This window comes from Crinia signifera, chromosome 1, assembly GCF_055691185.1.
Source record: "Crinia signifera chromosome 1, ASM5569118v1, whole genome shotgun sequence".
NCBI classification, from domain to species: Eukaryota; Metazoa; Chordata; class Amphibia; order Anura; family Myobatrachidae; genus Crinia; species Crinia signifera.
In genome coordinates, this window is record NC_139217.1 from 146,689,508 (window position 1) to 146,704,519 (window position 15,012).

Consider the following 15,012-nt stretch of genomic DNA (forward strand, 5'->3'; position numbering starts at 1 on the left):
ATGTCCTCCCACCAGAAAAGTATGAATAATAAGCCCACTCCACTATACACCCCTCCTCTGCGTATTAAACATCCTCTACCACCCTGGAAGTAATGTATTGGGACCCCTTCATTCAGCCCATGCCCCCTTCTCCCACCTCATCTCCCACCATCTGTTCAGTAAAGGGGTAATTAGTGGAAATTACTGAGCCCTACATGCTGACCGGTTGATATAATACCCCCTACCACCCACGGGACATCAGAGCTTCAGCTCATAGCACCCCCCACCCCTACTGCTGGAGGATAGGTAGTGGCCCCAATACATTGCTATGCCCAGGGGTCTACACTGCTGTTATGTATATATATTTATATATATATATATATATATATATATATATATATATATATAATTATTATTTATATACATTTGGTCAATACTTTAACTGACCCGGCATATACTGGGTCACCTAAGTGTCCATCTAGGTGCTTTGCTCCTCCCCTCTGGAAACCCCCTACTGAAAATCCTGCGTTTGCCACTGAGATCCCAAAAGAGAGTAAGGACAAAAACAACGAAGCAGTGCCCTCAAAAATGTTACAGCAACAAGTGAATTGATAGATGATAAAACACTATCTTAATAGTATAAGTAAAAGCCACCACTGCAATCAGCCACATAGTTAGATGCTGCTGCTGATTATAGCTTATTTAGACTTTAGAAAGGTGTATTACAGTATGCCAGAATATATTCATTCAGAAACTGTATTTTAAAAGTAAGATTTCATCACAATTGAGTGTTGATTTGATATCAAGGATAATGTTTAATGAAAATGTAAGATGTACTATTAATAATTTGTTGAATTGTAAATTTCTGCTTCTGACCTTGCTTCACACAAATTGTAAATTTCTGCTTCTGACCTTGCTTCACACAAATTGTAAATTTCTGCTTCTGACCTTGCTTCACACAAACCCGATTGTTGTTAGTCTGTAAATAGTTTTATTGTTATCACAATATAGATCGTTTAGATCTTTGTTTCCTTGAACAATGTAATTTTAGCACCAAATTATTTGCAGATGTTGTGCTAAGTGTACATTAGCATGGTAAACCTATGTACGATTAATGTCATTCAGATATTATAGCAGTTTTTAAACTCCTGTGGTGATAGCAAAATACACATTCGCTATTAGACTTGAATGCATGAATGCAACAACAGCAGGTATACTGTACATGCTGCTTATCTATGCCATGCAACAGTGCTAAGGACACAGTTTCTCCTCTTTATGGCTTTGTTTGCTGGCTGATGCTAGAATATATATATATATATATATATATATATATATATATATATATATATACAAATCGTGTGGTTGTCGGCACTCCACTCCAGTGGCGTAACTAGAAATTTTGCGCCCCCCTGCCAAAAAAGTTTTGGGCGCCCCCCCTGCGATATATTAATTTTTTTTAACCTATATGCTCGTTGCACTGTGCGCACTGAGCTCCCCTGACAGAGAGAGGGGGGGGGGGGGGGGGAATATGGTCAGAGAGGGGGAGAGATGAAGGGCAAGGAGGGGGGAACAGATGGTGGGCAGGGAGAGGGGGATAGATGCTGGGCAGGGAGAGGATGATAGATGCTGGGCAGGGAGAGGGTGGTACATACAGTATGTGTGGAGAGAGAGTGGTGCAGATATGGGCAGAGGGTGGGGAGGAGATAGATGCTGGGAAGGCAGGGACAGGTGCTGGACAGAGAGGTATTGGGGGACAGATAATGGGCAGGAAGAGGAGGACAGATCCTGGGCAGAGAGGGATGGGGGACAGATAATGGGCAGTGAGAGGGGGTACATGCTGGGCAGGGAGAGGAGGAGCATAAAAGTGCTTGCTACCTATGGGTCTGGTAGTAGTTTTATAGATCCCCACTGCAATAAACTGTGCAAGTGTCACACGGATTCACCGGGGTTAATCCTCCTGGCACCTAATTGAATTCCCTGGGAAGTGTTCAGCATCCTGGCGTTTAACATACCAATGCTGGCATCCCGGCACCAGAATCTTAACATTAATTAGAATGCCGACTACTGGGATGCCGAACGTAAGTATACTGGGGCGGGTTAGAGTCATATTGAGGAAGGGGGTGTTATGTTTGGGCACTAGGGGGGCAATAAGGGCTAGCCTGCGGATGGGGAAGGTTAGGCTGCAGGTGGGGGAAAATTTGAGTTCGGCTGCAGGGAGGGAGGGTTAGGTAGTGAGGTACAGGGGTTAGGGTTAGGCAGTATTTGGGATGGTTAGGTCTAGACACATATAAGGGGTCACTTAAATTTAGGATGCCCGGGCGGGGGTGGGGGGTTAGGTTTAGGCAGCAGGTACAGGGGTTAGGGGAAGAATTAGGCTGTGGGGACAAGATTCCCTCCTTTGGGATGCTGGTGTCGGTATTCTGACTGCCGGCATCCCAAATGCGGGCCATCTGTCTGTATCCTGAATTCCGCCCATAGTCTACACATATTCTAAGCAAAATGACACCCCACACCAGCAAAGCTTTCATATGTCACACTGACACATATATTGTGTGATAGATAGATAGATAGATAGATAGATAGATAGATAGGATCTCCCCTCCCCCAAGACACTTACCTGATTAATGAAAAGGTGGAGTAGGCATGCAGCAGGGTCTTCTGCTCTCTGGAGTATCTTCACCCCTGACCTCTGTGTCTCTCATCCCAGCCTCAGGCTCCTGGGGTTCATCAAAACTTCCTCCTTCAGCTCCTCTGGCCAGAACTGAGCACTCCTCCGTTAGGCCCCGCCCCCTCTTCCTCTCTCTACCCGGCTCTAGTGTTTCTATGAAATTAAACTTTGGCTGCTGATTGGAGGACGGCGGCCATCTTTTTGTAGCCCTATGGGGGCAGCCATTTTTATTAGCTCCGGCTACAGCAGATGCCAGCTACAGGAGCAGCAGGACCAGCCTCTGCCTAACAGGCAGCAGCCACGATCGTGAGTGTGGAGGGGAGGGTTTTTTATTCACTGACATACACACTCACTCACTCAGTGATATGCCGGCACCCAGCGCCCACGCAGCCCCTGCTCCTCCAAGCAGCAGCGGGGGCTGCCTTACTGTATTTACGCCACTGCTCCACTCTTTGAAAATGATCAGTCCCGGGTGCCTTCCTTCTTTATGCCTATGCACTCACAGTTTACAAGCAACAGGAGACTTGTCAAGTCTCCTGTTGTTTGTAAACTGTAAGTGCCGCCAACCCCCTTCCTGCATATATATATATTTATATATGTGTGTGTGTGTGTGTGTGTGTAAGCCTGTAAGCTCCTTTGATCAGCGACCATTAGGAGGCTGAACACGGGGGCTGAAAACTCTCACAAAATCTCTCACTTTCTGATTCTCACAACCTACAGTATTACATTTGGCCCATTATGGTCATCATTTTCAAAAAAGTAAAAACAGTTGTTCTTTTCTTGTACAACCTGATGCACTCTACCCAGCTGTGACCTTTTTTACATAAATATAAGCAGTGTCACTCCCCGTTATATAAGTTGTTATTTGTGAAGAATATTTCAAAAAGTGCTCGTTTTTATTGTTCAGCCTGTGTGCACTGTAATCCACCACAATATTGTCCACATATATACAATATAAGTGGTCTGTCATTTGAGGAAAAATAAAAAAAATGCTCTTTTTTATTACACTATTTGTGTGTGTTGAATTCATTAATATGGATAATAAACATTTGACAGAAGTGCAACATGGTTTTGTCTATTTGAAAAAAAAATTGTGCTTTGTAATCGCGTCTGAATTAGACCCTAAGGCTGCTGTGCATGTGCATGTTACACCTAATGTGAACAGTGCGTGGAAGGATAGCCAGAGGTAACATACATGTTAAGTTTGCCACATGCCAAAGATCGCATCGTAATTTGCATGATGACCAAATTTTTATCAGGAGATTATATATTTCATGTATAAAAGAATTAAATGAGACAGCACTTCAAGAAATAAAATACAAGAAACCACAAAGTTTCTTGCTAATTTTTCAATGCTGTAGCATTTTTGTTACGTGTGTGTGTATGTGGATAGAAATGTGTGTGTGCTTGTGTGTACAGTATACATGTATTATACTTTCAAAAATGTAATATTTTGTTGAATTTTTTTTGCGGCAGTTATTATAAAAATATGGAGAAATATTTGGAGAAGAGAAGATTTTCTCTTCCCCATAAATTGCATGAGTACTCACTTGATGTCTATGGGGGCTGCATCATTAAAAGAATAGGTAAGAAATCTGCAATATCATAGCAGTTTTCTATAAATAGGGAAGTGTAAAAATGGCTTGTCGTAATCCAAAATGCTGAACAACAAGACATTTCTGTCTATTAAATAAAGGTCCAGGCTTTTGCATAGCAGAAACTATAAAGCAACTGAAGAGACCATACACACAGATCTGTCATGTCTTCCATACTGTTATATACTTACCAGCCCTTCAAAATGATGGAACGACATAACAGTAATGTTTGCGCTGGCGGTTGTGCGCACCTAAATAAAGCAGCAATTGAATTGCTCTGTAGGATGCCATCTAGTGGCCAATAGGGCACGCAACTCTTGAATTTACCCCATTAGAGGGAGGAGCAGTGCTAGCCTTTTATTATATAGGATGTGGTTTTGTCTGAAGTAATATATAATTATTATTAAACTAATACAATTTATTGTACAGAAAAAAAGAACAGAAAAGGTCTTTACAATATACTATTCTTTATCCTGTTTGTATTTTTTGCATAAGCACTATAATTAAAATGATATATTTTCTATTGTCAGGGGGTATTTTAAGCAGTATAAAGATTGAGGATGATTTAATTTCCCACATGGTATGTAAATATCCTGTAATCTTACTTGAATAGACCTACAGGTTTAGAGTGTGGTAATAATGGTTTCTCTATTTTTTTTTGTTCTTTCTACCTTTTTTTAAAAGGTAGAAAGAACAAAAAAAAATGTTTACTGCTTTACATTACTGCTTTGGTGTTGCATTTGTTCAAATTTATATCAGAGATGGGGAACCTTTAGCCCTCCAGCTGTGGTTGAACTACACATCCCAGAATGCCCTGCTAGAGTTTTGCTATTTGGTCATACTAAAACTGTTACAGGGCATGCTGGGATGTATAGTTCAACCACAGCTCGAGGGCTGAAGGTTCCCCATCCCTGCTTTATATAGATGTTAATCATATGAAATCAGAATACATGCCAACTAAATTAGCCCAAGATCTGCAGTCATGCCTAACTAAAACTATGTATACTGTAGTAACTGTAAAAAGAAAACCTCAAAAAAGTTTTGTGTCAATTTTTGAATATGTTAGCTGTGAGCATTTGAGCTGTGAGTACCAAATGCAGCAGAAAGTTGCAGTTAAAAATTAATTCTGCATTTCAGCTTGATACTTATGATTGTTAAATCTGTCCGCCTGCATGTACAAGATGTAAAAGACAGATGATGTTGATTCATTTGTCCAATATATATCTTATGGGTCATTATCGACCTCCTTTCTCATTGTAATGCAGTCCACTTTTGCCTATATCGTTTTTAACTACAGTAGTTGCATATTCATAAAAAATGATAGTATCGGATTTCTACACTTAAAAACCAGTGCAGCTGAAAGCCTGTGATAATCACCCACTATCACAACAATAGAATAATAGGTCAATAAACAGTGGCATCAGCGCACCTAATTGGGAATACACACTTACACATTTACAAATTTAAGTCCGAAAGATATGAATATTTCTTCCTTTATGGTATTGTTCCTAAATCCGGAGGAATCCGTAGCACGATTATGTCGTCACTTAGATGTTTCCACAAGAGTTAATTTTTGTCCTCAGAAACAAAAGGTCACACAACTGTCATGGTGCGGATCAGATAAAACAATAAACAACAGTTTAAGTCACTTTAATCAAATGAGTGAATAAGTATACCAGAACTGGGCCTTTCCTAGGCCTGAGTAAATTGCATGTTTGTATGTTAGGGAAATGGTGTTCTACCTTGTTATACATCTCTACTACTGTTATTTATTGGATACCTATTAGTATTTTTATTAATCTATTGGGTGTTTGACTATGGTGTCTTTTATTAATATAATAGTAATAAATTGTTTCTATATAAATTTATAATACTATCTCGGCATATTTAATTACCAGCACCTTGGACTCTTCAATGTCCTTCATTGCCTATATGTATAATGTGAGTGTATCTTGGTATTTTCTATACTTTTATTTAATTTATTTCTTTATTTATTTGGGGGGGGGGGGTCTGCATGTACAGAGCTGATGCATAGGAAGATGCATAACCTATAAATACAAAATAAAACACTTTTGAATACAATCCTGACTGTAGAAAAACAAATTGTGACTTGGAAAACAATTACGTAAAAGCATGCCTGTATTTAAAAAGAGCACAAAACATCCCCAGTGTATTTGCATGTGCATAGGCCAGGTGGGTGCGGCCACGTCGAACAGACTGTTTGCTTGGCGCACGCACCCAAGACTGTGGGCAGGAGGCAGCGGCAAATATTTACGCCCATGTCAACACCCAACATTTCATGGGCGTTCCAATGGTAATCAGCCTGTGATGTAGGTGGATGTCAGCTGCCGGCCGCCCATTTCCTCTCGAGTGTGCACACATATCTAAGTGACCTGAGAGTCACTTTAGATATTTGTGCACTCACCACATCATTCGATGGTTGGCGACCATCGAATGATGTGGGTATTTACACATAGTCTGCGAATGGATGTTTATGTTAAACATCCATTCCCAGCCTGTGTGAATAAATGCGGGATTCGAGGGGGGGGGGTGGCAGGAATGGCATACAGTGGGTGGCGTCTGGGGGACTCGCAAGGCTGCAAATTCGCAGCCTTATGAGTCAACCAGAATAAGGACCTATGTTGGATAAAAGCAAAGATTCTACTCTTGACTGATAGTAATAGCCTAAATACAGGTGCAATAATGGCTAGGTTGGGGATTAGGAAAATTAAACCCAACCGCTTTAGACAGAATTGGGGAATCAGGCATTTTAAACTTGGCTCATTTTCCCACGACTGATCTGTTATCATCAATCCGCATTTCCAGCAGGGTCAGGAATCATTGCAAAGATATACTGTACTACTACAGATCCTATTATAAATTGTAATACAAATACTTTATGTGGAGTACAAAGCCATTTAGCTTCACCTCCAATGCATCCCACTCCCCTCTTCTTAGAGCCAGCTCTGAATGGGAAGTGCCCATTGACAGAACTGCCAATTTCCCAGGTACTTGCCTATGATCAGCATCTGTTGATCCTGGATCAGGTATAATTTAGGTTGGAATGTTCAAAACACACCATCTCAAAGTACACATCTATAGCCCTGAATTAATTTGAGGCTACAATGAGCCAGCACTGTCCAAGTGCTCAGGATTGCCTTCTATATGTCTGAAAGTTGGGAAATGAACAGCCAGTTCACAGAACAGATAAGACACCTATATGGCAATTTGCTATTTTTTTTTCTTTTAGAGCATGGGAACCACATTGTTGAAGCCCCAAAACTTTGCTTAATCTTGTTGATTATTTTTTTACTTGAAGTGATTATATGTATTATATTTAAAAGTGTACAATGTTCTTAACTTTGTTTTGAAGCATTTTAAATACTTGTTGCTATATTACTTTACAAAAAAGACCTTTAGCTTTTCAACAATCCTTTCCCATCTGTTAAACATTATGTGAGAAATCATCAACACTTAATCTGTTCTGAACTGCTGCTGCCCCTGTGGCCCTCTTGCATCTAAAATTAATATAACTCCCACTGGAACTGTTGTTCACCATGTATCCAGAGTGAAAATGCTAGTTGTACGGATACATTTTGGTTGACCTTATTCTGCTAATCAGACTCACTCAGTTCAATGCTAAAAAAGGATTTTAAGAAACCTTAATTAGATTAAAAAAATGTATTCAGATATTTTCTGTTGAAAATAATTCCTTCACAAATTGAATACACTGTAGGCTAGTTTCTGTTCTGCACATATATAGATGAACCATGCACCAGTCTCAAATTACTGTATAGATATTGTGTAAATATATAAAAGGAATAATACCTTGAGATTTAATTATGGAGGTGCTACACACTACTTAGCCACAGACCTAAACACCCATACAAGAAAAAGTAAGTATGGGTGCACTGAAAGTCTTACAATGACAGATACAATGTAACTTTTAATAATTAATGATAAAATGGTGAAATATTAAAATATAGCAAGGTTAGAAAGAAAAGTGTTTAAAATATAAATGGTCACTGCCGATTTGCATCCAGCTTTAGAAGGGTTTTTATTTCCCTATTTGCTCTATGGGGTGTATTCAATGCGGCCGGCGAGGGGGCTTTAATGGTGAGGATGGCTTGTTTTTGGCAAGGATCAACAAAAACAAGTCATCCTTGCATTTAACCCCCTCACCGGCCACTTGCCCTACTCTATGTACCAGGGGAATCCTCGCCATCAGAGGACGGCAAGAATTTCCCTGAACAGCGAGGTTGTTGGCTAATGCAGCGTCTGCATATAGCCGCTAGCCTCGCTGTTTTGATGGCCACACTCACTGTTTCCACCTTGCTTTTTAGGAATCGTAGGGTGCTGCTCTGGTGCTGATACTGTATGTCCACTTCTAAAGCAGAATCCCATACTCACCTACAGTATCCCTTGGAAAAAATCGATCCTCTTCACATGTATAATCCAGTGTTCTTGTTTAAAATAGATCTAGATCCTGTATATACTGTACATAAATGGACCTTTTCCGTGTTGGCTATTTGCTTGTTTCAACCATTTGTCTATGTCAACCTAATGCATGTCAACCTTTTTGATGTGCCAACTGTTGGCCTGTCAACCAATAGTGGTCAACCTAATGACTGTCAACCTTTTTACTGTTGACAATTTGAACCCACATCCGCAGTGTCTACGATGACTGGTGCCCAGTGTAAAATTTGGTGGTGAGCGGCTTTCGATGGGATTTGAACATATTCACTTGGGTGAGAATGGGTGTGCAGCCATACACATCCATGTGCACAGGGAGCACATTCATTCGCAAGGTGGGAGTTCACTGGAGATAGAAGGCGGCTAAACTGAATGCTGGCCATACAAATTTGCATCTGTGCAACCAGGTCTGAATCAGGCCTATTGTGTACTTCTCCAACCTTTGCAGCTTTCTCCAAAATTATAAAAAAAATTATCTCTGTGCTGCTTCTTTGTCCTTCTAAGAATAGAGATAGAGGACACATATTTTAGATGAGTGGCATTGGGGTAATATGTACATTATATTGTGGAAGAAAAACAATTTTAACTGGAATACTACTGCAACCACTACTACTACTACTACTACTACTAATAATAATAATAATAATATTAATAATAATAATAATAATAATAACAATAATAACAACAACAATAACAATCCTCCTATAATTCTATAATCCAAAAACATTCTTGTAGGTCAAGTTATAACATTTAGGCTGTAACTGTCACAACATTCAGGTATTTTGATATTTACCTGGTTTGTGAATTTCTGCTGGTTTTGCTTTGCCTTGCACTGCTCTGCTCTATGCTGCTAATCAACCCTGTGTTAGTCTGAATATTGTAGACTGATTACAGCACCTGAGTGAGACATTTTCAGCTCTCACTGATTGAGGCACCTGTGAGAATCCAGTTCCTTGTGCTTCTTATAAAAGGCAGTCTCTGGCAGACAGACTCTGCCAGAGTATAGTTTCACTAACCTACTCCAGCGTTGCCAGTGCTTTGTAATATATCCTGTGTTTCCCATGTATGATTCCATCTATTCCTCTGACCATTCTGCTGTCTGTTACCAGTGTACTGCATCTGTGTTTTCCAGTGTATGATTCCCTGTGAATGACCCAGCTAGTATTTGATATACTTCTTGTTTTATCAAATGTAAACAAAATTAGTCTGCATAAGACAGGGCCAGTTTGGACCCCATGGCACAGCCAGCCATTTCTTGGAAAAATGTACCATTGTATAAATAATAATTTCCACTTAGTACTATAATATAGTATGCACTTACCAAAATTAAATCTACATTGGTTTTAAAACTATTGGAACTAGTACTAACTCAGAATTATTAATTACACAATGGGACAGTAGAAAAAATTGATGAGTTTTGGATATAATCATTTTTTGTCAATTTTAAATTTGGGAAAATGGAACATGTTTAAATATATTTGAGCTACAGTATATGCAAATAAATTAGTCAATTTTTACAATATATGTGTGAACAAGATTTGGCTTAAACTAATACATTTTAATGATTTTTAATAGTTAAATAATAACACACTTCTTTATTTTTTTTTTTACTTTTAATACTGTTTTAATATAGAAAAATGTAAAAGCAGATGCTATTTACAAACTTAAAATGTAAGTATCAAATTTCAAACTGAAATAGCTAACCTCGGATACAATTGTCAAGCATTGAGCATGATTTGTGAACAGCATTCATGAGATTCTACTTTCAAACTGCAACTTTGAGTATGAATAAATTATTGATTGTACTGTGATCATGTTAATCATCATAGTCAGGGCATTTCATCTAATTTTAAAGTGCCTGAAAACTTTTTAATCTTTACTATGTTGGTTATTAGTTCTTATAGCCTATATAAAAGCAATCACTGCTCAATTCAATTGAATCTGGACAATGGCAGATCTTTTGCCAGTGGAGGAGTGAAGCAGAGGACCTTTTTTGGGGTCTTAGTGTAGTAGACCCTACAATGTTCAGTGAGTATAGAATTATCTAAACAATAAAAGGATTTGTATTTAAGGTTTTATATTTCAAGTTTTCTTCTGACACAAGCTAATCTAGTAAAACAAAGATAAATCATAGACAAACTATTTAAAGCATCTGATTTTATCTTATTTGCAATTGCTCAAAATGCATGGTTTACACTATAAAATTAAAACACACATTAATTCCAGGCAGTATATTCCATATTTTAAAAACATCAAATAATAACACTAGACACTAAAAGAAAAGAAAACAGTAGCATTGATGGCGTCCTTAAAAGAGGTGAATAACCCAGTCACAATTTCAGATGAATTGGCAAACATAATCTCAGGCACAAATTTGTCTGCCAGTTTACTGTGTATACAATTGTGCTCCAGGGAGAGTTAGTAGGATTTACGGAACATATGGCTCTCTGTGCAGCATGTAGTTTTAGCTTTCCAAATATGTTCCAGTAATAAAAATCAGTAGGGAATGTCCACTGGTAGAATATGTAAAGTGATCAGGACTCAACTAAAGAGGTATTTACAGTGAGGAAAAATAATAACATTGCTTTGCAGCAAATTAATTGCAACTACTGTGCTTTGCTCTAAAAGCTGATGCATATATTAAGAGAATAAAGATAAAAAAATATTTTGAAGGTTATGTCAAACATACTGTCGGTTCCAAAATAGAATAAAGTGTGTATTAAGAATGTTAATTATTGAAATAAAAGGCAGCATTAAGACACATGACCACACCATTGGTTGAACTAAACAGGATTTTATTAGCAGCCATAGCTTGGCAAGTAGCACTTACAGTATGCAGGCATAGCTGCGTGGCTGTGGCCCATACAGGATTTTCTTTAGGGCTTCTCTCTGGTAATGGTGTTCTGTCTTGGTGCAGATGACCCTGGTTGCCCATCTACTGGCATGGACGAAATACACCCTAGGATACTAAAAGAATTGAGTTCTGTCATAGCACTACCATTATATCTGAATCAATAAACTCGGGGACGGTTCCAAAGGACTGGCGCATAGCTAACGTAGTACCAATATGGAAGTTAGGTACCAGAACTAACCCTGAAAATTATAGACTGGTCAGCCTTACATCCATTGTGGGGAAAATATTAGAAGGAATAATAAGAGATAGTATCCAATTTTTTTTAGAACAGGAGAAAGTGATAAGTAAGGCTCAGCATGGGTTTGCCTTAAATAGGTCTTGTCAGACTAATTTAATTAGCTTCTATGAGGAAGTCAGTAGGGGGCTGGACTTAGTGAAATCTGTTGATGTAATACTTCATGATTTCTCTAAAGCTTTTGATACTGTGCTTCATAAAAGGTTATTAATGAAACTAGGTAATTTAGGGTAGTGGATACAATTTGTAATTGGATTAAAAACTGGTTACACAATCGGGGACAGAGAGTGGTGGTAAATGGCATACATTCCAGCTGGGGTGAGGTCAAAAGTGGAGTCCTGCAAGGTTCAATATTGGGACCCACCTTGTTTAATATATTTATTAATGATATTGAAAGTGACATAGTGAGTAAAATTGCAATATTTGCGGACGATACAAAATTGAGTAAGGAAACTCAGGAGAGCATGTGGAAACACTACAAAATGACTTAAATAAACTGGAAAGGTGGCGGAAAGGTGGAAAATGCAGTTTAACATTGAAAAATGTAAAGTAATTCATTTATAGGAACAAAAATGAACAAGCTACTTATAGTCTAAATGGAGTTATTATAAGGAATTCTGCTGTAGAGAAGTACTTGGGGGTCATCATAGATGAAAAATTGGGTAATAGTGCACACTGCTCAAGTGCAGCAGCAAAAGCAGACCAGACACTGGCATGCATTAAAAGGGGAATGGAATCAATGGATGCCAATGCATAGTGCCTCTTTACAATGCATTGGTGAGACCACACTTGGAATATTGTGTTCAGTTATAGGCACCGCACCTTAAAAAGGATATAAATGAATTGGAACAGGTACAGAGAAGGGCGACTAAGCTAGTAAAAGGTCTTGAATCACTAAAATACAAAGATAGGTTAACTAGGCTGAATATGTTTTCCCTGGAGAAATGGAGGTTGAGAGTTGATATGATTAGTATGTTCAAATACAGGGTTAGGAATCTTATTGAACTGGGAGATCATTTGCTCACTAACAGGCCTATACTTAGGACATGTGGGCATGTACTGAGGCTTGAGGAAAATAAATTCCGTACTGAATGAAGAAGAGGATTCTTCACCATTAGAGGAGTAAAATTCTGGAACTCATTGCCAGTGTGGGTGATTACAGCAAGTACGGTTAATGAATTTGAATCAAAACTGGATGCATTTTTGGCCACTAAGGGAATCCTATAGATATAACCTACTCAAGTCAGTAGTTACAAGTTAGATAGGTTGAACTCAATGGACTAATGTCTTTTTTCAGCCTTAATAACTATGTTACTATGTTACTATCTCCAGAGTCTCTTGCCCACACAGTGAGAGTCCTTTGGGGCTTCCTGAAACCTTTTAGCTGGCAGGGTTGGCAAGCTTCTCCTCTGCCTTCCCATGCTATTTCCATGGGGAAGGCTATAACATTTGCTGGGGAGGGGACTGTAGAGTCACAGCAGCACACAAAGAACTCCAGAAACCCCCTAGACCACTGGAGATAACTTATACATGTTTATCAAATGGTTATAGTTTAAAGGAATACAAATCTATTCCAAAAACTGAATCTGGAGCAAACCACTTGTTGGTGGTTTTGCCAAAACAAAAATTTGATGATAATGAAAACCAAGATTAAAACACATCTCTAATGAGATTTACCCAGTGATATTTTTCAACTTTTAAATAATAATTCGGAAAGAGTTGTAGAACAGTGAGAAAACATGGTCTGTTCTCAAAGACAAGTTGAAATAAAATAATTGTTAAACTAAAAATAAAAATAGAATAATGATTTCAAGAGAATATGATGCATTTTCAAAACATAAACATTGGTCTGGTAATGAAAAGTTGTGGATTTGTCAAATAGCATTTAAAAAAAGATGAAAATGAAGCAATTATCAGTTTGTGATTGACATTTGAGAACAAACTTGAAAATTTAATTTATACAGTGAAAATATTATACTAGACCGATCTATTGGAGCATAGATTTTGCTTTCATTTAGAAAATGTTCTGTCCAATGTACAGTATGATATTGTAAAATACAAAGTATTTACCCGTCATTTTAGGTCATTATTCGATGTCACTCGGCACTCATTATTTATCACTCATCAGCAATCTTAACTCATCCATTGTTACTAATTGACTGTCACTTATTGATAATTACTTGTTACACATCACTTTCATTCGCAATCTTCACACATTATGGACTTGTTTGATAATGTTCATTCTGCTTATAATGTTTGACTCCTAATATTTGACTCCCACCAGACAGCACAGCTATATAAAGTAAAGAATTGTGTGAGCACAGGAATGTAGATGGTCAAAATAGACATAATGGGGGAAATTTACTAAAGGAAATTTGTAAAAATAGGTGTAAAAATAGGTGTATTTGTATCCAGATATACACTTATTTTTGACATTTACTATCCCGAAAATACGGCAATTCGTATTCGTATTGATAACACATCAATACGACTACGAATTGCCGTATTTTTGGGATAGTAAATGTAAAAAAAAAGTGTATTTGTGGATACAAATACACCTATTTTTACACCTATTTTTACAAATTTCCTTTAGTAAATTTCCCCCAATATACCCATATCACTAAGGCACCATGAGTGTGGGCTGTGTGAGGGCCATGGTCATAAAATTGTCTAAAGTAGTGCATGCAGTTGCACACTACACACTAAGAATACTGATAGTCAATATAATTAAGATGGAGTATAATGAAGTAAACACTATATACACAAGCATAGAGGAAAGGGTTGGGGGCCTTAATTATAAATTATAATTATAAAATTATAAAATTATACATAAGATGTGCTACCATGCTGAGATTTGTAATATCATTCATCAAAAATAAAATGCATGTGTACCAGCTATGCACTAATGATACTGAAAATCGAAATACTTGTAATAAAATGAAAGTGAAGTGTTTTGTCAAAAATTCAAAAATATCTACCACATCAAGGTGAACTACATCATATGGGTCCCTTTTATTTTAGTAAATCGTTAAACTAGTGTATTTCTGGGCCGTAAATTGGGTCCACGTGAAATTATTGGGCATATACAATTTGGATGCATATGCAACCTCATTACCTGCTCAGAAATAAAGGTCAATGTTAACATGCA

The 15,012-nt window shown here is 38.0% G+C and overlaps 1 protein-coding gene across 2 annotated transcripts in view; it reads left to right on the forward strand.

Moving 5' to 3' along the window:
- Positions 1-15,012, forward strand: part of LOC146061564 (bifunctional heparan sulfate N-deacetylase/N-sulfotransferase 4-like) — a 325,562-nt gene that overhangs the window by 68,278 nt on the left and 242,272 nt on the right. The window lies entirely within an intron of this gene.